Below are 26,451 nucleotides of genomic sequence, written 5' to 3'. Positions count from 1 at the left end.
GATAGTCTAAATCCTTTGCTGTCATTTCAATGATCTTCATATCCTCTTTACCAAAGGTGGATTCTCAAGAAATCACTTCCCTTGCTCATCCATAAAAAGCAATTTCTCATCTGTTAAAGTTTTATTATTAGATTGTATCAATTCAGTCACATCTTTAGAATCTACTGCTGATTCTAGCTCTCTTGGCTAACTCCACCACAACTATAGTCAGAACACACATGTTTGTCAGTTGTTTGCTCTCTGGTGTGAACACCATCTGTGGTGCCCCCCCCCCAAATTATTATGATGGTAACATCAAAGATGACTTACCATAGATCACCATAAAATATAATTAAAAATTGAGATACTATAATCACCAAAACGTTACATAAGGACATGAGTGAGCCAATGTTAGAAAAATGGTGCTGATAGACTTATTTGTCAAAGGGTTGCCACAAGCCTTCAACATGCATAAAGTGTAGTATCTGTGTGTTCTAAAGAAAAGGCTTACAAAAGCCATACTCTCAGTTTTGAAAGGGGGGGAAAACACATTATTTGTATTTGAAAAATCTAATAGAAACAGAAAGAAGAGTAGGAAAATCTATGCATAGATGAGGGCAACAGTAAGCAGCAAGGGAGATGAAGACAGAGGTACATAAATTGGGTACTTAGAACTTCCAACCTCATTAGCTGGGGAACCCTGGTGGAGAAGGCCAGGCTGGAGTCCCAGTAGAGAGACCTGGGCAGAGTGTCCTCCCCTCAGGTGAGATTTCCAACTGACCATCCCACAAGGGCCATTTAGATAGGGCAAATGATGGGGTCTGAAATTAAACATGTGTTTGCCTACATGCAGTTGGAAGTGAGCTGCATTCCTATGTTACCATGTGTCTATAGCCTCAAGGAGCCTGGCTGGGTGTGTTTGCCTCCCCTCTCGGATTCCATTCCAGGGGGACCAGCCCAGCCTGGAGCAGGAGGGGATGTAGGCAAAATGTATAGCTGTAGGCATCCAGAGCAGAAGTAGGGCCATTTCTGACCTGGAGTCCAGTGAATGTCAAGTAACCAGGCCCTAGGGTCACTTGTGCAGCTCTTGTCTCACATGCAACATTCTTTGGCCTGAGTACCTGCAGGTCGGGGTGGTCGGTTATGCAGGTCGTATGCCCATAATACTTATAAGAGCTTCTAAATATGCATGTGTGCATGTATTTGGGCACGTGTGCGTATTAGGTCATGAAGCCAGCAGCCATACATGATTCCTGTGCTAGCATCCAGCTGTTTATCACTAATTCATCTTACATACCTCTGTCAATTTACACTTTGCAAATAGAAATTGGTTAAGAGAGAATAAGAAAGATATCTCAACACATTAAACTTGTTGGTTATTTTAGAAAATAAGGACTCATAGATGGGAAGGAGAACTAAGAAGTTTAAAATAATGATTGGTAGAGACATGTCTAAAATGTCTTTAAGGTATAAAATGAGCAGAGTTGACATAACAGGATGAACTACATGATATGTTCTAAAACCCATTAGGGCGTAAGGTCAGAAAATAGTAATGAAGAAATTTGTCTATAGTGATACATGTTTTATTTATATAAGAAGTGAAATTTTTATAGGGATGCTTACATGTGCACGATACATAACGTAAAATTATTTTGAATACAATTGTTATAAGAATAGACCAACTAAAGTCTCTCAACTTTAAAAACATGAAGACATAATGTAATTGTAAATAGGAAAAATAATTATTTGAGATCTTTATCTTCAAAATTAAATTGTTCATGTCTTTTGCCCATTTCATGATTGGATTGTTTGTTTCTTTGGTGTTGAGTTTAATAAGTTCTTTATAGATTTTGGAAACTAGCCCTTTATCTGATATGTCATTTGCAAATATCTTCTCCCATTCTGTAGGTTGTCTTTTAGTTTTGTTGACTGTATCCTTTGCTGTGCAAAAGCTTCTTATCTTGATGAAGTCCCAATAGTTCATTTTTGCTTTTGTTTCTTTTGCCTTCGTGGATGTATCTTGCAAGAAGTTACTGTGGCCAAGTTCAAAAAGGGTGTTGCCTGTGTTCTCCTCTAGGATTTTGATGGAATCTTGTCTCACATTTAGATCTCTCATCCATTTTGAGTTTATCTTTGTGTATGGTGAAAGAGAGTGGTCCAGTTTCATTCTTCTGCATGTGGATGTCCAATTTTCCCAGCACCATTTATTGAAGAGACTGTCTTTCTTCCAATGGAGGGGAATGGGTGACGGGCACTGAGGTGGACACTTGACGGGATGAGCACTGGGTGTTTTTCTGTATGTTGGTAAATTGAACACCAATAAAAATTAATTAAAAAAAAACAAAATTAAATTGGAAGTAGAAATCTAAAATGGAAATTAATTTTTATTTTTAAATTAATAATTGCATGTCATAACTGCAATGGTGCACTGATTTTATATGCTATTTTGAAAACATTATAAAAACATGTTTATTACCCTATTTTCATAAATTTCAAGTCAATATTATAATTTTTACAATTCAGGAGTGAATTATATCTCTTGTTTTAACTCTGCTAATTTATTTTCCAAATTTCCTTGGCAAATATTTGGGAGCACTAGAAATAATTCTTCAGTTCATATGAGATTTTTGTAGCATCATGAGCAGATGATTTTTGCTATAGGCACATTATGTCAATTTCCTAATTCCATCCTCCCGAACATCTGCCTTGGACAGAGATGTCTCTTTGGTGAGGAGCAGAGAATCTTCCTCTCCCTACTGGATATCAGATCCAGTGAGGATGGGAATTTTTGCCTGTTTTATTACAGTTTTAGTCTCAGAAACTAGAATATTTGGAAAATAATGGAAACTGGAGTAGTATTTGTTACCTAAACCAATTAGCTAATCAACAGATTAGTTAATTAGCTAATGAATTATCCGTGCCTATTTATTCTTATATAAATCAATCTCGGACAGCTTCCCATTTACAAAGGACTCACAGATGGTTTCAAACCAGTAGCTGCTTAGAATTTTCATGACATTTCAAATATTCTGCAGTCTCATTTTGAAATTAATTTGTATTATATTATCTTACATGAACAAATTTTTAAAAAGTGTTTGACAGATGGAAAACAAAGCCATTGTCATGATGGAGCTTGTTGGCTTCTAAAGTTGAGTGACAGAGATGTGCCTTTGTGTAAAATGAGGAGGGATGTTTGAGAGAAGACTGTTGAGTGGCTGCTTCTTTGGTGAACATTTTTGTGATGTGAGAACTTTTGCCTCCATATACAGACCTGTACCTGAATATTTTGATTTATGAATACTCCATTAATGTTTTAATGCCTCTGCACAAATCCTGCCTTTCCTGTGGCCCATGATTTAAATATCTACTACGTATCCATTGTATTTACACATGTAGTTACATATACACCCGTGCTATATATCTAGCATCTATATATGCAATAAATGTGTGTATGTGTATGTACCTATGTACATAACATAGCACTCTGGGACAAAAAGAATCTGCCTCCACTTGGTGTATCCAGACAGAAAGCTTCTGAAAATACACAATACTGAAATTCTGTTGGCCTCATATTTGGATCATTGTGCAACAGCACTCTTCACAATGGGCCCAGAGCTAGTGGATTAAATACATAAGAGCCGTGCTATTCCACCTAGTAACTGAGATTTAAAAGAAGTATCATGGGAACATTGATTTTTACTTTTTTGTGTGCTTATTTATTACCTTTAAAGAATACATCTTTGAAATAGAACTAATTTGCCACAAAATTCAGATGTCTTTTACAAATGTTTGTTTATTTTGTGTTTTTTTTTAAGATTCTCCAATGGTAGCCTTTCTTTTAAAAAAATTACTATAATTTTATGTATTCAGCCTATTTTTTAACACTGTCACCAACCATACTTCTGCTAAGCATCTTACCTTGAAATCCAAACTTCTTAAGTCACTCAAGTGTTGTAAAGCTCCATTAAAAAGAAATTATGAAAAAAAAAAAAGAAATTATGTCCATAGGACACCATTCCTTGACATTTGTTCTCTAAACAAGTGTCTTCCAATAGAATTTTCTGCAATGGAGGGATATATTCTATGATCCGAGCATCCAGTATGATAGCTACTAGCCAGCCACATGTGGTTTTTGTACACTTGAAATGTGGCTAGTGAGGCTGAAAAAGCTAATGTTTTAAATTTCATTTAACTTTAATGACCATACATTTAAATCTATGTAGCTGCCTGTAGCTACCATATTGGACAGCACAGTCTATTCCAAAACGTGAAAAAAAAAAAAAAAAGATTGTTGCAAGACCGAGAACAGAAAGTATGGCTTGATTTAAATGAGTTTTTATTCCTTCATTCAACTTATCACTCAACGTCAATATTTATCGTTTGCTCCCTATTTTCTAGGCATTGGAGTAATTACTAATTAGAGAGCATTCAATCATAAAGACATGTCTTATCAGAGAAAGGGTCTAAGGTAGAGAGTACTGCTCTTCATTCCCAAACATAACCTCAGCATAAATAAAAATACTCATAGGAGAAAGGCAAGTAAGGAAATAAGCATGTGTGTGTGTGTGTGTGTGTGGTGGTGGTGTTTAGGAAATGGGTATATTTATATACGTGTGCATGTTGTATGTTTGGTGCTGTTGATTAAATTCCTGGGACAAAGATTTCAAGAGGGAAGATATGGGTGAGGAAGTTTATCAGGGAATGTCTTGAGATTGGAGAGAGAAAAAAACTAATTTGATGGAAATGTCGTTGTGAAATACATCTGAGTTGATCCTCTGGAAAGCTCTGGAGTCCAGTTATCAGACCGTGGCTGGGATGGAACAGCATCCACTAGTTACTGGATTGGAATAATTCCCTAAGAGGGATTCCTCAGACAAGCCTTGTTGCCACAGTCTGAACAGCTGAGAAAAGGAGTGTGTTGGCGTGTGAAACAGAGAGAGGGCAGAGGGAGAGGACCAAGGGGAGGGGAAGAGGACGAGTGGAAGATCAAGGGGAGAAAGAATTGCCGACTCACTTCTTTTTTTCTTGACACTCTTCATTATCTTAACCTTCTGGTACTGAAGAATTTGAGGTAGTAGACAATACAGTATTCTTTAGTTTTTTTTTCCATTATGAGTTCTTTAGTTGAGTCCTCATTTTAATGATTTTGAGGATCATAGTCCATTTATTTTTTTACTTATATTTTTTATTACTCAATCCCCGCCCCCTTTTTTTGTTTAGCTTTCTGATGCTGTGTTTGTGCCTTCAACACTTTCACCATGATTTTCTGCTCGTCAATAAGGAAAGCACAGTTGATCCTGTCAGGATCACACTTAGCACCCATGGATCCACTTCAGACCCCACAGACATGTTGTTATTGTTGTTTGAGACAACCTCATGCAAACTTCAGGTCTCACAGCATGAACTCCCAGGCCCAGGCCCAGGCCACATGCAGATTTTGGTGCTTCTTGGTATAAAGGTAGGCAACTCTATTACCAGGGGTTTGGAACAGCCTAGTTTTGTTAGAGGCTGTCTTACAGGTCAGCCTATGACAACACGTCAAATGCTGGACCATTCTGAATGTTTGTGGACACCAATACCCAGAAGAAGAAAAAGGCTCACAGTCCTCTTTTAAGGAATATTATATTTTTCACAGAAAATGAGTACCAAATGCTCCATCTATGATTTTAAAAGACCCTTGAAAACCTTAAAGTCCACATCATCTGATAACGTTAGCTTATTTCAGCCTTGGGCAATTCTTAGGCTTAACTCCCTGGATAGGAATCTGATTTGTCTCTAAATCCTCAGTAGATCTAAACAAAAAAATAGTCAAGTGAATTAATTAGTATACAAAACCCTCATCTGTCTCGATGTAGAAATTGCCATGATCTCCAAACATAATGGGATGTTGGTATATATTAGAATTGGATTTCCTTTTCTTTGTTTGTATCCCATTTCCTGCCCCTTCTGTCCACCTTTGGTAAAGCACAAACTAATCCTAGCCCTTGCTCTAATGGCCTCAGTTGTGGTTGAGATAAAGTTAAAATTCCGTTGCAGGGGTGCCTTGGGGTTCAGTCAGTTAAAGGGCTGCCATTAGCTCAGGTCATGATCTCAGGGTCCTGGGATCCAGCTCCTCATTGGGCTTCCTGCTCAGTGGGGAGTCTGCTTCTCCCTCTCCCTCTGCTGTTCCCCCTGCTGGTGCACTTGCACTCTCTCTCAAATAAATCTTTTTAAAAAAGAAACAAAAAATCAAAACAAAAATAAACCAAAGAAAACCTTCCTTTGCAATTTGTTATATCCCCTTGTCAACTTTCCTGAGGGTTTCCCAACTTCAGTTACTACCGTTACCCTTTTCCTGGCTCCTGACATGCAGCTTACTCTCCAACTACATTAACCTAACTATATTTTCTGGCCTCTGTAGTTCTGAACATTCATTCTCCTCAACTTGTAGTGATCTTTCCAAATCCTCACCTAGTAAATTCTTACCCCTTAGGAAAAAGCACTAATCAATCTCACTGTTGGTTGTTTTTCTAAACTCTTACAATTAAGGAGAAGCAATCATTCCTTTATTATTTCTTTACATTTTTCTATTTCTTGTTGATGACTTCTCTCCTCTGTGCTCTGCTGGTCAACACGTTTGCCAGGCTGTCTTGTCACTGGGTTCCTGCATTTGCGTCAGATCTTACCCATGAGATGCACTCAGGAGAGCCTTGGGTACTGGAAGAGGGGCAGAGTTTTTCTTCTTGCAGTGGGCATGGCTCCCATGTAAAGCTTGGCTGACTTGAGTTTGCTGTGGCCAGATTTCTGTCTTCCACCTTTGGTTGCTTTGAGGTTCTAGGATAGCGAGAGGTCAGCAGTAGGCCCTAGACACTTCTTAACCTCTGAGTGGCAAGTGCAGTAGCTTGGTTTCCAAATCTACAGGCCACTCCCTGAGTTCCACCTTCTAACAATGCTATAAGCAACTGGTTCCTGTGTTAGGCTCTTTTCTGCTTGATATAGCTATAATATGTCTAGTGTCTCAATTTTACCCTAAATAAGGCTGTTTAGCCTGCTTGATGAATTTAGGGATCAAGAATTAATAAACACACTGAAAGGATAAATATTATACATATTTATTTAGGTATAATGTATTATTATGTATCTATATATCTAATAGTAATATTATAATTACATGTAAATACATACAAAATAAACATAAGTATAAACATATAGAGACATATGAAAGTATTCATCCTTTAGTGTCATTCTAAACCATCACCCTGAAATGCTATTATTATACATCACTTCAATATTAAAATAGATATGTATTTGTATGTAAAATAAATATGTATCTATATGTATATAGATATATAAAAATAAGTTATTTATCTATAAATATTTATATATAAAAAAGATATAGATAGACCTTGATTTCTTTTCAACATGGCAAAACATAGAATTTAGCTATTCCTTCCATTTAACAAACTGTTTGATTGTAAAGTTAGCCTACTATAGTACATATAATAATTTTAAAACACTTAATAGTTAATTGACTATTTTGATGTAAGTTGTACGTAAAAAAGGATAGGTCTACAATCCCACGATAAATATATAACTGTAGATGTATAATATTATTAACATTAAACAGTGTTTATTTTCATGAAAAATATAAATTTACTTTCACAGTAATAGCAGCAGTAGTTTGTTTTGTATTTGCCTGGTGTGTTTGAAATAAAATTGAATAATCCAAATAAATTTTCACACAACTCTTGGAGCACAGCTAAAAGGTAGGCTAAGCGTCACTGGAACTGTACTCATTCTAGAAATAATATATGATTAATAATCATAATAAAGTGTCATTGGTAAAAACCAGATGTGAGGATTTTATGTTCTTCAACTTCATTTTTTCATTTTTAAAAAGCAATGTTTCTATCACTTGTTGGATAAATACATATATATAACATCAGATACCTTACAGTTTGCTTTAATGAGACCTTTTACCAAAATACCAGTAATCGTTATAAAATTCATGCATCTATTCCGACCTATCATACAGCCTGCTGAATTATTCAGAAACAAACAGCAAGTCATTCCTCTTTGCCTAAATAGAGTATTCCTCATTTTTCAGAATCATATTCCAGCGCACAGTAATGCAATCATCGTGCTGAGACTGTCAGTAATAACCCTTACTACTCAAGTGGCTTCTTTGAACAGCTGCTCTGACACAATTTAAAATCCCATATTCCTCTGAAGGATAACAAATAATGACTACGGCCACAGAAACATTTGAAATCTTAATGAGATACTGTAGGAAGACATTTACCTGGTATCAGCAGGGTGTCAACAGAGTGCCCATTTCCTTCTATTAGCTATTTATTGCCTGTGAACCTTTTAAGAACAGTAAAGACATCATGTGTTCTCTACATGTGACATTCAGAAACATCTGAAATTTGAACATACAGATCGAGAAATATCCAACACAGTTTCCTACTCCATCAGTCCATTCTTTATGCCTCAGTATTTCTGACATAAAGCGTATTTAAAAAGGATGTGAAAAAAAAAATAAAAAAAAAAGGATGTGAATCATGAAAATCTAAATTACAAATTGTGATTTTAAGAAATTCTTTTGTGACTACTTAATATTTCATATGGCTATTCAAGTCCCAGACTGTCAGATCAATTTATTTTTGCAAAAGAAAAAAAAAAAGGAATACATAACCCATAGATTGAAGAGCCTGATCAAAACAAACAGAAAAATAAAGAAAGAGAGAGAATCATAAGGGATACGAATTGTTGTACAGGACTCTATACCAGAAGATAAATATGATAGAAAGCCATATTTTCAGCATTCCACTATAATTATGTTACTACAAATCCACACAAAGAAAGAGGAGAGAATTGTTTCATTGTTAAACAAGGAACCCGGTATCCTCTTCTAACTTTATTGTTGGCAAGATTCATTTTCCATCAACTGGTTAAGAGAGAAAGTCTCAGAAAAGAGAGTGTCTGACTTCTGTCCCTTACCCCAAAGGCTTCTTCTGGAGGCTCACCTGATTCGGTCAGGCTCGCACAAGATAGACAGACTTCTTTGCTTAACCTCCACTGAGCTGATCATAGAGCTTGTTTTCATCTGCAAAGTTCCTTCACTTTGGCCATGGAACCATATAGAAACCCAGAGTAATATTCCTAAAATGTGTCATATTTTATTAGTAGAAGGAAGTTTTGGATCTGTCTACACTGAAGGTAGAATATTTAAGAAAGAGTACGGAGCCTGGCAGTTGTGTTAGTATCCTGCCTGTCATAACACTTAACAGTTAACAGTATTTTTTCAATACCACTGCAGATGTCTCCACAGTCTCTCACTATTGTTTATTTGTTGGAAGTTCATCTTTTAGTAATTTCTTCAAGGATCATCAGAAAGGCTTTCTTTGAGCCAATAAATGTTGGGCAATATTGATTTGTTACTTTTGTCTTTAATAATGTGTATGCTCATAGAATTATTGGTTTATGGGGTTTTTTTTGAGGGATTTGCAGGCATTGCTACAGTCCCTTTCAGAATTTATTATTGATGTTGAACACTCTTAGATCTGCCTATTGTTTTGTATTTATAGATAAAATGATGTACTTTACTACCATCTGGTTCTTTGATAAGCTTTGAAATAAATTAGCTTTATTAACATCTTTCTAAACTGATCACTGTGTTTTTCCCTAAGATCCAATATATCCTTCAAATTGGTAATTTTAATACTTTTCCATTAGTTTTCTTGAATTTCATTCTTTCACCTCTTTAAATTTTTTTTTTTTAATTTTGTGGATTTTTTGACTTCTCCTTTGTTCTCCCTCAAAGTAATTTTTCTTTTTCCTCTAAGTTCATTTTCCTCTTGCGATTCTTTTCAGAGGTCAACCAGTACCTAGTTTATTTCTATCTTTTGATGTTGTTCCTGAAATTTTGTATACTCTAATATTAGAAAAGTAAAATGATATACTGATTTGCCATATATTTTTTTAAAATGCAATGACAACATTTTGGTCATGTTTACATTTCTCTGTATAATAATCCCTCCTGTACCCACCATAGTCTGGAAGCAGATAATACTCCTGATGTATTTGTCTGAAGGTCAGTAGTAAGCTAGCGCTAGGTCAGGATACCTATCTCACCCACTTTGTCTCATCATGCAGGCATTTTATCATCCCATATCATACAAGTAGACCGGTGAGTACAGCACAAGATATTTTGCAAAAGATTATACTAACGTAACTTTTATTAGAGTGTATTGTTAATTTGTTCCATTAGTTATTATTAATTTCTTACTGTGCATAATTTATAAATTAAACTTTATCATAAGTACGAATGTAAAGGGGGAAAAACTGATTTCAGAGATCTACTGGGGGTCTTGGAACAAATCTGCAAATAAAGCACAGGGGTAGAGGTTACTCTGGTAAAAAAAAAATTCTGATAACTGATCTAGGTTCTCTCTCTCTCTTTTTTTCTTTTTTCCTTACATTTGGTAGATCCAATGCTTGATATTTTACATTTTACTTCGATTTGAATGTTGTAATTACTTCCTAAACTTGATTTTTATCAGGAGGCCAGCATCATGTTGGAGGATAGCAAAGCATTTCTTGCGTAACAAGAATATCTATTTAAGTACAGTGCCTTGGTCTATACTTCTGCCGAACAACAATGGTCAGCTGCTTTTGGTCTCCTCACAGTACAGCGTGGCTCTCCTTCACTGGCCTATCTCCCTGAAAAACCCCCTTTCTGCAAATAGCTTCTCTGTATAATTGCTCATACACAGCTAACTTCCAGCTTCTTCTTCGTGCCAAATGAGGCTGGAAAAGAGGAAGCTTCTGCCACTAGCCATAATATATGTCCCCTGTTCCAATTTTGTCTTTGAACCTTAGGGTGCATCACTTAATTTTGGAAAATATGCCTCTATTATAGTAGTATAACATCTTCAACCATGGGCATCTTCTCCTGACCTTTTTCCAAACTATTATCTCCATTTGCCTCCATTAAACATACTTACTTCACATGATACAGCACAAGGATGCATAAATTTTCCATTGTTGTTGCAAATAGAGATTGAATTTCATATTATTTATCCTTCTTGATTTCAAAAGATTTCTGAAAAGACAATGAGAAAGGCACATGCTCCTTGAAATTTTTAAGTTATAGTTCTACTCTTGAATTCCATGTAAGATTTTTAAAAATTGTTCAGTATTTCAATCTTCCTTTATCTTGCTAAAGAAGATCTGATATGATAATTTTGTTTTACATTGTATGTAGTGATGATTGTTAGGTAGCTACCCTGGTCATTGCATACCTCGAAATAAAGTCTTAATGTTACCTTCTTTGGAATTACATTTTAGTTAATATTCTAGATTGTTAGTTGTTTTTCCTCAGCATTTTTTCAGATATTCTTTACAATGGGTTAAAAACAGTCTGATATTTTAATTTAGCTAAAAATTAATTTTGTTTCTTCTGCAAATGATGTTATTTTACTCTTGTAACTTAAAAAAAGAAAAAAACGGGATCCCTGGGTGGCGCAGTGGTTTGGCGCTTGCCTTTGGCCCAGGGCGCGGTCCTGGAGACCCGGGATCGAATCCCACGTCGGGCTCCCGGTGCATGGAGCCTGTTTCTCCCTCTGCCTGTGTCTCTGCCTCTCTCTCTGTCTCTCTGTGACTATCATAAATAAATAAAAATTAAAAAAAAAAAAAGAAAAAAACTGATTATTTTATCTTCCAAAGTTTTTCATATGCTGGATATAGGTACAGATATATTTTATTTACCCTTCTTAGCATAAATGTAATATAAAAATGGAACTAATTTTTTTCAATTATCAAAAATTCACATTGATTATATCTTCAAATATTACCATTCTATTGTTTCTTCCATTTTTTTTCTTCTAAAACCTAAATGTTTATTTCAGAGTCTCTACATGTCTACTACTGATCATTCTTAACATTACATCAGTACAAACATCTTAACATTTTGGTGCATTAGTTGCAAATTCCTCAGTAGCGTCTGACAAGTTCCAAAGCTTTTCTTCATTAATGTCTTAACCTATTTTGTACTATCTATTGTGTTTCTATTTCAAGGACAATATAAATATAAATGTCTTTCAGTATCTCCAAATTTTTAAATTATTTCCATAGCCATAAATTCTTATTATTCTTTTATTTACTAATCCTAAATTTCTTTTAATTTTTTCATATAACTACTTGAGCAACACAAACATGCTGAATTTAATCTCTTCATTAGACTACTCTGTAAAAATTTTATCTAAATTTATGTATTAGTTGTTAATTTGTTTTTGATTATTTTTTCTGTAAAAATTTTATCTAAATTTATGTACTAGTTAATTTGTTTTTGCTTATTATTTTTTCCTTTTTGAAATTCGATATGTATCATTTGAAAAGTTTTCTTTTTTAATATATTCATATTTTTCTTTGTTTTTATTTATTTATTTTTTTGCTATCTCCTAGCCAACAGTTTGCTGGTGTCTATCCCCTGGCCCACTAGTCCTTTGGACTTGGGCTTACGGTGAAATTTTATAGCCTTTTAAAATTAATAAAATATTGGGCTTTTTATAGGGTGAGTGGTATTGGAGAAACAATAAACATGAAGTTTCCATCACCTTTTTTCAGATCCGAAGCTGTTCATATTCCTTTAATTTTGCACCTTCAAGAGTATAGTTACCAGATAAAATAGAGGCTGCCCAGTTTAATTTGAATTTAAAGTAAATTGGGTAATATTTTTGTAGAAGTGTGCCCATTTTTTATTTCTATTTACTAAATGTGGCAATCCTATTGAAAAGGTGGTCCTTCAGTAATATTGCTAGCATTTTTTGCTGAAGATAGGGAGCTTGACAAATAATGCTTGTATTTAAGTAGGGAGCCTGACTCTTGTTCCCCTATCACATGATTCACATATCCCTTTATCATGCCAAAGCCAAATCCTTGGGAATTTCTGTATATTTATGGGTCAAGAACCCATGGTTTCAACACTGTATGCATTCTGTACAACTCTATTTTTTCTACTTAGCTATCTATGCCTTTTCAATTATCTACATTTATAATGTTTTATTTGTATTTAGTTAAGAAAGTACATTGTAACCTGAATGTACTGTGTCATCTTGAGCAGAAATTCATCATTTTTTAAGAATAAAAATACATTGAAAAGAAGTAAAGTATCACCATATTTTTCAGAGTATCCAGTTATCTACACACATATTTAAATAGAGATAGCCATAATTCCACAATTAAATCTAAAGCCAGTGCAATATATTATTGAAATTCAAGTGTTAACATTTTCAATGGAATCACAAGGCCAGTAAATATTTGGGAGAACTTGACATTTGTATTCTGCATTGTGTATAACACTGAACTTTTATGAAGTATTTTATTATTAGGGATTAACTATAACATTACCTTTTAATGGAATCATAAATCTTTAATTACAGTTCAATATGTTGCTGACTTAAATTGCTTTTGGACTGAAAATTCTATTATAGTATACCATATGAAGAAGCAATTACTTTTCCCTAAAATAAATATCCTAATTTATAAACACAGAAAAGATGCATTTTTCAGTACATGTCTTTCGGTGAGGGGGAGAGGAGAGACCATAAGACGTCTTTCCTTGCAAAGATATGTGACATTTTTACATCTTTACTAAACAAGAGAATATCAGAATGGGAGGACGTACTTTAAAGATTAGTTTAAAGCACAAATGGAATCAGGATTTACTTTTATTGCCCTCATGGTAGTATTAACACAACAATAACAAAGACAATAGTAGTAACAGGAGCAAACTCTTGCTTGAACATGGTCTATTAAAATAACATCTAAAAATTGTGTTTAAAATTATATTTTTATATGCATGTATTTAATCAGTTTATATGAAACCTCATATGCACATGTATTTTTTTATGTGATTTATTTTTTTTTTAATTAACTTTTATTGGTGTTTAATTTACCAACATACAGAAAAACACCCAGTGCTCATCCCGTCAAGTGTCCACCTCAGTGCCCGTCACCCATTCCCCTCCAACACCCGCCCTCCTCCCCTTCCACCACCCCTAGTTCGTTTCCCCGAGTTAGGAGTCTTTATGTTCTGTCTCCCTTCCTGATATTTCCCAACATTTCTTTTCCCTTCCTTTATATTCCCTTTCACTATTATTCATATTCCCCAAATGAATGAGAACATACACTGTTTGTCCTTCTCCGATTGACTTATTTCACTCAGCATAATACCCTCCAGTTCCATCCACGTTGAAGCAAATGGTGGGTATTTGTCGTTTCTAATTGCTGAGTAATATTCCATTGTATACATAAACCACATCTTCTTTATCCATTCATCTTTCGATGGACACCGAGGCTCCTTCCACAGTTTGGCTATTGTGGCCATTGCTGATAGAAACATCGGGGTGCAGGTGTCCCGACGTTTCATTGCATCTGAATCTTTGGGGTAAATCCCCAACAGTGCAATTGCTGGGTCGTAGGGCAGGTCTATTTTTAACTCTTTGAGGAACCTCCACACAGTTTTCCAGAGTGGCTGCACCAGTTCACATTCCCACCAACAGTGTAAGAGGGTTCCCTTTTCTCCGCATCCTCTCCAACATTTGTTGTTTCCTGCCTTGTTAATTTTCCCCATTCTCACTGGTGTGAGGTGGTATCTCATTGTGGTTTTGATTTGTATTTCCCTGATGGCAAGTGATGCAGAGCATTTTCTCATGTGCATGTTGGCCATGTCCATGTCTTCCTCTGTGAGATTTCTCTTCATGTCTTTTGCCCATTTCATGATTGGATTGTTTGTTTCTTTGGTGTTGAGTTTAATAAGTTCTTTATAGATTTTGGAAACTAGCCCTTTATCTGATATGTCATTTGCAAATATCTTCTCCCATTCTGTAGGTTGTCTTTTAGTTTTGTTGACTGTATCCTTTGCTGTGCAAAAGCTTCTTATCTTGATGAAGTCCCAATAGTTCATTTTTGCTTTTGTTTCTTTTGCCTTCGTGGATGTATCTTGCAAGAAGTTACTGTGGCCAAGTTCAAAAAGGGTGTTGCCTGTGTTCTCCTCTAGGATTTTGATGGAATCTTGTCTCACATTTAGATCTCTCATCCATTTTGAGTTTATCTTTGTGTATGGTGAAAGAGAGTGGTCCAGTTTCATTCTTCTGCATGTGGATGTCCAATTTTCCCAGCACCATTTATTGAAGAGACTGTCTTTCTTCCAATGGATAGTCTTTCCTCCTTTATCGAATATTAGATGGCCGTACATTTCAGGGTCCACTTCTGGGTTCTCTATTCTGTTCCATTGATCTATGTGTCTGTTTTTGTGCCAGTACCACACTGTCTTGATGACCACAGCTTTGTAATACAACCTGAAATCTGGCATTGTGATGCCCCCAGCTAAGGTTTTCTTTTTTAAAATTCCCCTGGCTATTCGGGGTCTTTTCTGATTCCACACAAATCTTAAAATAATTTGTTCTAACTCTCTGAAGAAAGTCCATGGTATTTTGATAGGGATTGCATTAAACGTATAAATTGCCCTGGGTAACATTGACATTTTTACAATATTAATTCTGCCAATCCATGAGCATGGAATATTTTTCCATCTCTTTGTGTCTTCCTCAATTTCTTTCAGAAGTGTTCTATAGTTTTTAGGGTATAGATCTTTTACCTCTTTGGTTAGGTTTATTCCTAGGTATCTTATGCTTTTGGGTGCAATTGTAAATGGGATTGACTCCTTAATTTCTCTTTCTTCAGTCTCATTGTTAGTGTATAGAAATGCCATTGATTTCTGGGCATTGATTTTGTATCCTGCCACGCTACCAAATTGCTGTATGAGTTCTAGCAATCTTGGGGTGGAGGCTTTTGGGTTTTCTATGTAGAGTATCATGTCATCGGCGAAGAGGGAGAGTTTGACTTCTTCTTTGCCAATTTGAATGCCTTTAATGTCTTTTTGTTGTCTGATTGCTGAGGCGAGGACTTCCAGAACTATGTTGAACAGCAGTGGTGAGAGTGGACATCCCTGTCTTGTTCCTGATCTTAGGGGAAAGGCTCCCAGTGCTTCCCCACTGAGAATGATATTTGCTGTGGGCTTTTCGTAGATGGCTTTTAAGATGTCGAGCAAAGTTCCCTCTATCCCAACACTCTGAAGGGTTTTGATCAGGAATGGATGCTGTATTTTGTCAAATGCTTTCTCTGCATCTAATGAGAGGATCATATGGTTCTTGGTTTTTCTCTTGCTGATATGATGAATCACATTGATGGTTTTACGAGTGTTGAACCAGCCTTGTTTCCCAGGGATAAATCCTACTTGGTCATGGTGAATAATTTACTTAATGTGTTGTTGGATCCTATTGGTTAGTATCTTGTTGAGAATTTTTGCATCCATGTTCATCAGGGATATTGGTCTGTAATTCTCCTTTTTGGTGGGGTCTTTGTCTGGTTTCGGAATTAAGGTGATGCTGGCCTCATAGAACGAATTTGGAAGTACTCCATCTCTTTCTATCTTTCCAAACAGCTTTAGTAGAATAGGTATGATTTCTTCTTTAAACGTTTGATAGAATTCCCCTGGGAAGCCATCTGGCCCTGGACTCTTGTGTCTTGGGAGGTTGTTGATGACTGCTTCAATTTCCTCCCTGGTTATTGGCCTGTTCAGGTTTTCTATTTCTTCCTGCTCCAGTTTTGGTAGTTTGTGGCTTTCCAGGAATGCGTCCATTTCTTCTAGATTTCCTAATTTATTGGCATACAGCTGTTCATAATATGTTTTTAAAATCGTTTGTATTTCCTTGGTGTTGGTAGTGATGTCCCCTTTCTCATTCATGATTTTATTAATTTGAGTCTTCTCTCTCTTCTTTTTAATAAGGTTGGCTAATGGTTTATCTATCTTATTAATTCTTTCAAAGAACCAACTCCTGGTTCTGTTGATCTGTTCCACAGTTCTTTTGGTCTCGATATCATTGAGTTCTGCTCGAATTTTAATTAACTCTCTTCTTCTGCTGGGGGTGGGGTCTATTTGTTGCTTTTTCTCTAGTTCCTTTATGTGTAAGGTGAGCTTTTGAATTTGAGATCTTTCCAGTTTTTGAATGTATGCTTGTATTGCGATGTATTTCCCCCTCAGGACTGCTTTTGCTGCATCCCAAAGATTTTGAACGGTTGTATCTTCATTTTCATTAGTTTCCATGAATCTTTTTAATTCTTCCTTAATTTCCTGGTTGACCTTTTCATCTTTTAGCAGGATGGTCCTTAACCTCCACGTGTTTGTGGTCCTTCCATATTTCTTGTTGTGATTAAGTTCTAATTTCAAGGCATTATGGTCTGAGAATATACAGGGGACTATCCCGATCTTTTGGTATCGGTTCAGACCCGATTTGTGACCCAGTATGTGGTCTATTCTGGAGAAAGTTCCATGTGCACTTGAGAAGAATGTGTATTCAGTTGAGTTTGGATGTAAAGTTCTGTAGATATCTGTGAAATCCATCTGGTCCAGTGTATCATTTAAAGCTCTCGTTTCTTTGGAGATATTGTGCTTAGAAGACCTATCCAGGGTAGAAAGAGCTAGATTGAAGTCACCAAGTATAAGTGTATTATTATCAAGGTATTTCTTGAGTTTGGTTATTAATTGGTTTAAATATTTGGCAGCTCCCACATTCGGGGCATATATATTGAGGAGTGTTAAGTCCTCTTGTTGGATAGATCCTTTGAGTATGAGATAGTGTCCCTCTTCATCTCTCACTATAGTCTTCGGGGTAAATTTTAATTTATCTGATATAAGGATGGCAACCCCTGCTTTCTTTTGAGGACCATTTGAATGGTAAATGGTTCTCCAACCTTTTATTTTCAGGTTGTAGGTGTCCTTCTGTCTAAAATGAGTCTCTTGTAGACAGCAAATAGATGGGTCCTGCTTTTTTATCCAGTCTGAAACCCTGCGCCTTTTGATGGGGTCATTAAGCCCGTTCACATTCAGAGTTACTATTGATAGATATGAGTTTAGTGTCATCATATCTATTCAGTCCTTGTTTTTGTGGATTGTTCCACTGAACTTCTTCTTAAAGGGGAATTTTAAGAGTCCCCCTTAAAATTTCTTGCAGAGCTGGTTTGGAGGTTACATATTCTTTCAGTTCCTGCCTGTCTTGGAAGCTCTTTATCTCTCCTTCCATTTTGAATGAAAGCCTTGCGGGGTAAAGTATTCTTGGTTGCATGTTCTTTTCATTTAGGACCCTGAATATATCCTGCCAGCCCTTTCTGGCCTGCCAGGTCTCTGTGGAGAGGTCTGCTGTTACCCTAATATTCCTCCCCATAAAAGTCAGGGACTTTTTTTCTCTTGCTGCTTTAAGGATCTTCTCCTTATCTTTGGAATTTGCAAGCTTCACTATTAAATGTCCAGGTGTTGAACGGTTTTTGTTGATTTTAGGGGGGGATCTCTCTATTTCCTGGATCTGAATGCCTGTTTCCCTTCCCAGATTCGGAAAGTTTTCAGCTAGGATTTGTTCAAATACATATTCTGGCCCTCTGTCCCTTTCCGCGCCCTCGGGAACCCCAATTAAACGTAGGTTTTTCTTCCTCAGGCTATCATTTATTTCCCTTAATCTATCCTCATGGTCTTTTAATTGCCTGTCTCTTTTTTCCTCAGTTTCCCTCTTTGCCATCAACTTGTCTTCTATGTCACTCACTCGTTCTTCCACCTCGTCAAGCCTCGTCGTTAGGACTTCTAGCTTGGATTGCATCTCATTTAATTGATTTTTAATTTCTGCCTGATTAGATCTAAATTCTGCAGTCATGAAGTCTCTTGAGTCCTTTATGGTTTTTTCTAGAGCCACCAGTAGCTGTAAAATAGTGCTTCTGAATTGGCTTTCTGACATTGAATTGTAATCCATATTTTGTAACTCTGTGGGAGAGTGGGCTGTTTCTGATTCTTTTTTTTGAGGGGTTTTCCTTCTAGTCATTTTGCTCAGTGCAGAGTGGCCAAAAACAAGTTGTATTGGGAAAAGGAGAAAAAGAGAGAGAAGGAAAGAAAAGAGAAAAAGAAAAAAGAGAAAGAAGAAAAAAATAGGGGAAAAAGAGAAGAAAAAGAAAGAAAGGAGAAAAAAGAAAAAAGGGGGGGTGGGGGAAGCAATCAGAAATCAAGAAGAAAGAGAGAAAAAAAAGCACAAAACAAAACAAAAAAAAAAAAACAAAAAAAAACAAAAACAAAAACAAAAAAACAAAAAACAAAAAAAACCACGGGGGAGTATCTTCCGATTCTGTGTAGTTTAAGTCCCTTGACTTCCCTTGGAACTGGTCCGTCTCGCTGGTCTTCTGGGGGAGGGGCCTGCTGTGCTGATTCTCAGGTGTTAGCACTTGGGGGAGCTGCTCTGCCCCTGCCTGGTGCAGGGCTCGGTGGGGGTTGTTCACCCCGTGAGGCCCCGGGAGGAAGCCACAGTGGCGGGGGCAGCTCTGGCACCCTGGATCCAGCCCCCGCAGTAGCTCCGGGGCTCTCCTTCTGCAGGGCCTGGGGGCTCCGGGGCGGGGCCGCTGATCTGCTCAGTTCCAGGCAGGAGCGTCCTTGCTGTCCTGGGCCCTCCCGGCCTCTGCCTGTCCCGGGGGAGGCCGGATCCTGGGCTGTGTCCCGGCGCCCTGTGCTCCGGAGCCTGCGCTGTTGGATTCGCGCTCCCGGCGGTGCAGCCCCCTCCGCGGAGCCGCCGCCCGAGCCTCTCCGAGCTGTTCCCGGAGCCGCGCAGCCCCCTCCGCGCGGAGCTTCTTCCTCTGCGCGAGCCGCCGCCGCTGAGCTGTTCCCGGAGCCGCGCAGCCCCCTCCGCGCGGAGCTTCTTCCTCCGCCCGAGCCGCCGCCGCTGAGCTGTTCCCGGAGCCCCGCAGCCCCCTCCGCGGAGCCGCCGCCCGAGCCCCTCCGAGCTGCTCCGGGTCCCGCCGAGCGCTGCAGCCCTTAGGGAGCTCGGGGCACTCTCCGGGGCGCAGTTCCTCTGTTACTGTCCCAGGGAGCCCGAGGGCATCCCCGCCTTTCTGGGGATCCTGCTCCAATTCCCGGGGAGCCCCTTTCCGCGGGGAAGGTCGGTGCAGCTCCTGCTCCTCCGGGACGGGGCTCTCCTGTCCTGGGGACACTCGCCCCGGCCTCAGCCCGGCTCCTCGGGGCCCCTCCCCCTCGGAGGCCTTTTGTTTCTTTATTTCTTTTTCCCCGTCTTCCTACCTTGATAGAAGCGCGAACTCTTCTCACTGGAGCGTTCCAGCTGGTCTCTCTTTAAATCTCAGGCCGAATTCGTAGGTTTTCAGGATGATTGGATGGTTTTCTAGGTAATTTGCTGAGGACAGGTGACCTGGAGACCCTACTCCTCCGCCATCTTGCCCCTCCCCCTTTTTATGTGATTTAACATGTAAAATAAAAAAAAAGATATGGCAGTTAAGTGCAAATATACCAGACGAATTTAATCAATATTTTTAATTTCACACAAGAAAATATTGTGTAATAAGATAACATTGGGCTTTACATACCATCTTTACATTAATTTTTTTAGTTTAATATTTTTAAAATAACAAAATTCTTTCAGTTTTATTGTTATCCTATATAAAATTGAAAATACGTATAATAGTATTATTAGACTAATAATAATAATTTTTAAAAATATGGATGCACCATATTTAATAGCATAATGCCTGGGTCATAGTAAATGTACAAATAATAGCTCTTGTACCATTTACATTCCAAATAATCAAATGCTATCCAAAATACACAAAGAATTCTTAAAACTCAGAAATAAGGAAACAGCCCAATTGAAAAATGGGCCAGAAACCTTAACACTTTACCAATAAAGATACACAGCCAGCAAATAGTCACATAAAAAGATGTTCCACATTGTATGTTATCAAGAATACGCAAATTGAAACAGAAATTAGATACCACTATATAACCGTTAAAAAGCCCAAACTCTGGAACATTGACAACACCAAATGCTCAAAATGGTGTGGAAAAACAGGAATTCTCATTCATTGCTGGTGGAAATGGAAAATAGTACAGCCACTTTGGGAGCTAGGTTGGCAGTTTCTTAGAAAGCTAAACATATTTTATGATATCTGATCAGTGATTGCACTCCTTGGTATTTGCTCAAAGAAGTGGAAACTTAAGTCCACACAAAAACCTGCTCAGGAATATGTTTATACCAACTTCATTAATAATTGCCCAAACTTGCAAACAATCAATATGTCCTATAGTAGGTGAATGGATAAATAAACTATGGTATATCCAGACAATGGGATATTATTTACTGGTCAAAATATATGAGCTATGAAGCCGTGAAAAAAAACCATGAAAGAATCTTGAGTGATTATTACTGAATAAAGGAAAAACAATCTGAAAAGACAACATACAGTATAAGTCCAACTATTTGTCACTTTAAGAAAGGCAAAACTATGGAAACAATAAATGATCCATGTTTGCCAGAGGTTGGTGGAACTGGGCTGCGGGAAGTGGGATGAAGAGGTAAACACAAGGGATTTTTCTCAGGCAATGAAAATACTCTCATGGTGGATACATGTCATTATACATTTGTCCAAACCCATAGAATGTACAACACTAAGAACGAAGCCTAATATAAAAGATGGACTTGGCAAAAAAAAAAAAAAAAAAAAAAAAAGGACTTTGCATGATAATGAAGTGTCAGTGTAGGTTCATCAAAGTGTAATGAAGGTAGGTACCATCCTGGTACATGATTTGATGAGGGCAGAGAGTTGCGAATGTGTGCAGGAGTGATTATATAGGGAAAAAAATCTAGTTCTGTGAAAAATGCTACCAATATTTTGATAGAGCTTGTGTTGAATCTGTAAATTGTTACAGATTGTATGCATATTTTAATAAGGTTTATTCTTCCAACCCATACACATGGTATATCTTCTCATTTATTTGTGAGGTCTTCAATTTTCTTTTTTTTATCAACCTCTCAGCATTTTAAGAGTATGTTTTTATCTTCTTAGTTAAATTTGTTCCCAGGTATTATATTCTTTTCGGTAGAGTTGTCAATGAAATTATTTTTCTTAATTTCATTCTGTGCTAGTTTGGTTTTTAGCATAGAGAAATGCAACAAATTTGTATGTTAATTTTGCATCCTTCAACTTCACTGAATTCTTTTGTTAATCCTGATCATTTTTGGGGGGAGTCTGTAGGGTTTGCTACATATAGTAACGTGTAATCTGCAAATAGTGAGAGTTCACTTCTTCACCAATTAACTTGAATGCCTTTATTTTTGTCCTTGTCTGACTGCTGTGGCTAGGACATCCAGCACTGTGTTAAATACAAGTGGCAATAATGGGTAGCCTTGTCCTCTTACTGACCTTAAAGGGAAAGCTTTCAGCTTTTCACCATTGAGTATGATATTAGCTGTGGGTTAACAAAGATAAAGGTATTACAACCCCAGACTTCAATAAATAAATGGTTTTTATTACGTTGAGGTATGTTTTCTCTAAACCCACTTTATTGGGTCTTTATCATGAACATATGTTGAGTTTGTCAAATGTTTTTCTTCATCTAATGAAATGATCATCTGGTTTTTATTTTTCATATTGTTAATGTGAGGTATTGCATTGATTGATCTGTGGATATTGAACTATCTTTGCATCCCTGAAGTAAATCCTATTAGATCATGGGGAATAATCTTTTTAATGTACTGCTAAATTTGTTAATATTATGCTAATATTTTGCTAAAATTTGTTAGACTTTTGCATCTATGTTCATTAGGGAGGATATTGGTCTAAATATTTCTTCTTTTTATCTTTTTTTTAATGGTGTCTTTGTCTTGCTTTGATATCAAGGTAATACTGGCCTCATAGAATGATTTGGAAGCATTTGTTTCTACTTTGGGAGAATACTTTAGAAAGGATAGGTACTAATTCTTCTTTAAATGTTTAGTAGAATTCACCTATGAAGCCACCTGGTCATGGACATTTGCTTTGGGGAGTTCTTTCATTACTGATTCAGTATTGTTCCTTGTGATTGGTCTGTTCAAATGTTCTATTTCTTTCCAATTCAGTCTTGGAAGATTGTGTTTATAGGAATGTGTCCACTTTTCTAGGTTGTCCAATTTGTTGGCATATAATTTTTCATAGTAGGCTCTTATAATTCTTTATGGTTTTATAGTATCTGTTACTTTTAATTTGATTTTATTTGAGTCTTTTTTCCTTTGTGAGCCTGCCAAAATCATTATTTTAATAATTTTGTAAATCTTTTCAAAGAACCAGCTCTTGATCTCATTAATCTGTTCTATTTTTTATGTCTGTTTCAGTTTTCACCATGATCTTTATTGTCTTCCTTCTACTAACTTTAAGATTTGCTTGATTTTTTTCCTAGTTCTTGTAAGTTTACTAGGTTTATTTGATGTTCTTCCAGTTTATTGAAGTAAACCTGTACCACTATATACTTTTATATTAGAACTATTTATGCTGCATCCCACAGGTTTTGGAGCACTATGTTTCCATTTTTTATTTATCTCAATGTACTTTTTTTGATTTCCTCTTTAATTTCTTCATCAGCCATTGCTTGTTACTAGCATTTTGTTTAGCCTCTACATGTTTGTATTTCTCCAGTTTTCTCTTTGTAATTAATTTCTAGTTGTGTAGCATTGTGGTTGAAAAAAAATGCTTGATATGATTCTAGTCTTCTTAATTTATTGAGATTTATTTTGTGGCTTAATGTATGATCTGTCTTGGAGAATGTGTTATGTATACCTGAAAAGAATGTGTATCCTGTTGTTTTTGAATGGAGTGTTCTATGTATAGCTAGTAAGTCCATCTGTGTCACTCAAAGCCACAGTTTTCGTGATTTTCTTTAGGTTCACCTATCCATTGATGTAAGCAGGGTGTTAAAATCCCCTACTATTATTGTATCAGTATTTCTCCCTTTGTTAGCATTTGTTTTGTATGTTTATATATTCTATGTTGGGAGCACAATTACTTATTTTTGTTATATCTCCCTATTGGATTGATCCATTTATCATTATCTAATGCCTTTTTCTTTTCTTTCTTTCTTTTTTTTTTTTACAAAAAAAGCAGTGTTTATTTTACAGTTTTTTAATGTAAATATTGCTACCTCAACTTATTTTTCTTTTTTAAAGATTTTTTTTAAATTTATTTACTCATGACAGACACAGAGAGAGACAGAGAGAGAGAGAGAGAGAGGCAGAGACACAGGCGGAGGGAGAAGCAGGCCCCACGCTGGGAGCCCGACTCGATCCCGGGTCCCCAGGACCATGCCCCAGGCCGAAGGCAGGTGCTAAACCACCGAGCCACCCAGGGATCCCCCTCAACTTATTTTTCACTTCCATTTGGATGGAATATCTTTTCCCATCTCTTCACTTTTAGTCAGCATATGTCTTGATGTCTAACAGGAGTCTTCCTAGGCAGGATATAGATATTTGTTTGTTTGGTTTTTCTTTTTTTTTTTTTTTTTTTAATTCATTCAGTTATCCTTGTCTTTTGATTAGATATAGTTCATTTTATTTAAAGTAATTATTAAGAAATGTGTAATTATTGCCACTTTTCAAAATTGTTTCTAGTTGTTTTTGTAGTTCTTTTCTTTTTTTTCTCTTCTCTATTTTCTTACCCATATGTTTTGATGACAGTCTTGAGTGTTGTGCTTGGATCTTCTATTCCTTTTTTTTTTTCCTGTACCTACTGTAGATTTTTGATTTGTGCTAACCATAAGTAGGTAGGTAGGTAGATATATACATATCAGTCTGTATTAAGCTGATAGTATCTTAAGTTTGAACATATTCTAAAAGCACTACATTTTTAACCCTCCCTCCACATTTTGTGTATTTAAGTCGTATTTTACATCTTTTTATTTTGTATCCTTTAACTATTATAGATATAATTGATTTTACTACTTTTTCTTTTAAGATTCATAATAATTCTGTAAGTGATTAATCTACTCTCTTTACTATATATTTGCTTTTATCTGTGAAATAATTTCCTTTCATAATTTTCTTCTAGTTAACGGCTTTTTCTTTTCCTACTTACAGAAGTCCCTTTTACATTCATATGGCTGATTTAGCAGTGATTAATGTCTTTAACTTTTGTCTTGGAAATGATTTATCTTTTGTTCAATTCTGAATGATAACCTTGCCAGGTAGAGGGTATTTTTGGTTTAGTTTTGTTTACGTTTTTTTGTTTTTGTTTTTGTTTTTGTTTTTGTTTTTGTTTTTGTTTTCCTTTCAGCACTTAGAATGTATCATCCCACTTTCTACCTGGCCTGCAAAATTTCTTCTGAACAGTCAGCTGAGAGCTTTAGGGAGTTTCCCTTATGTATATAACACATTGTTTTTTTCTCTTACTGCTTTTAAAATTCTTTTTTTTTAATTTTATTTTAAACTTTGATATTTTAACTATTGTGTATCTGGGTGTGGACCTCCTTGCGTATATCTCATTTTGAGCTCACTGTGCTCCTGTTAAATGCCAGTTTCCTTCCCCAAATTAGGGAAGTTTTCAGCTATTCTATCTTCAAACAAGTTTTCTGCCTCTCTCTCTCTTTTTTTTCTTCTGGGATTCCTTAAATGTGAATGTTAGTATGCTGATGTTGTCCTAGAAATCCCTTAGTTTATCTTCATTTTTAAAATTATTTTTTCATTTTTGATCTTCAGTTTGGTTGCTTTCCAGATCTTCCAGATAACAAATCCATTTTTCTGCATCCTCTAATCTAGTGTTGAATCCATCTAGTGTGTTTTCATTTTAGTTATTGTATTTTTCAACTCCGATTAGTTCTTTTTTATATATTTTTGTTTTCTTTGTTGAAGTTCATACCGAGTTTACCCATTCTTCTTTCAAATCCACATCCACTCTTGACCTTTTTTATGACACTTACTTTGAACTCTTTATCAGATATTTTGGTTATCTCTATTTTATTTAGTTTTCCTGAGATATTTTTTTCTGTTCTTTTGTTTGAAACATATTTCTCTGTCTCCTTATTTTGTCTCTCTCTATTTGTTTCTATGTATTATATAGGTCAGCTATTTTCTCCTGATCTTGAAGATAGTGCCCTTATGTATAAAGCATCCTATGGGGCCCAGTAGTACCATTCTCCCTGGTTACCAGAATCAGGTGTTCTAGGAATGCCTTGTGTGTAGGCTTGAATACCTCCTGTTACGACTGGGCTGTGACTGTTGCACATGTATGCTGCTGTGTAGGTCTGGGCCCAGGTTCATTGGCTGCAATGGCTGGTTGTGACTATTACATGCACACTGGTTGGCACCACTGGCACAGCTGACTAAGAGGCCCAGAAGTAACTGTAGCAGGCATGCTGGTGGGTAGGGTTGGCCTCAGCCTGACCAGGTATAATGATGAGTGGTGACAACTTTGGGAAAACTGGTGGGCAGGACTGGTAACCAGCATAGCTCCTAGAGGCCCACCTGTAGCTGGTGCCAGGCATGCTGGTGGGTAGGATCATCTCCTGATACAGCTAGCTGAAAGGCCTGGCTGCAGCTGTTGGCAGATGTGTAGGTTGGTAGAACTGTAACCCCCTTCCTAATG

General features: G+C 36.6%; 1 pseudogene; it reads left to right on the top strand.

The window, feature by feature from the left end:
* Positions 1-793: 793 nt before the first annotated feature.
* LOC121487281 overlaps positions 794-26,451 on the top strand; it is a 47,973-nt pseudogene continuing 22,315 nt past the window's right edge.

The sequence above is a fragment of the Vulpes lagopus genome, chromosome 1, assembly GCF_018345385.1.
Source record: "Vulpes lagopus strain Blue_001 chromosome 1, ASM1834538v1, whole genome shotgun sequence".
NCBI classification, from domain to species: Eukaryota; Metazoa; Chordata; class Mammalia; order Carnivora; family Canidae; genus Vulpes; species Vulpes lagopus.
The sequence above is the reverse complement of the archived record's forward strand: the minus strand, read 5'-3'. Positions and strand labels throughout refer to the sequence as shown.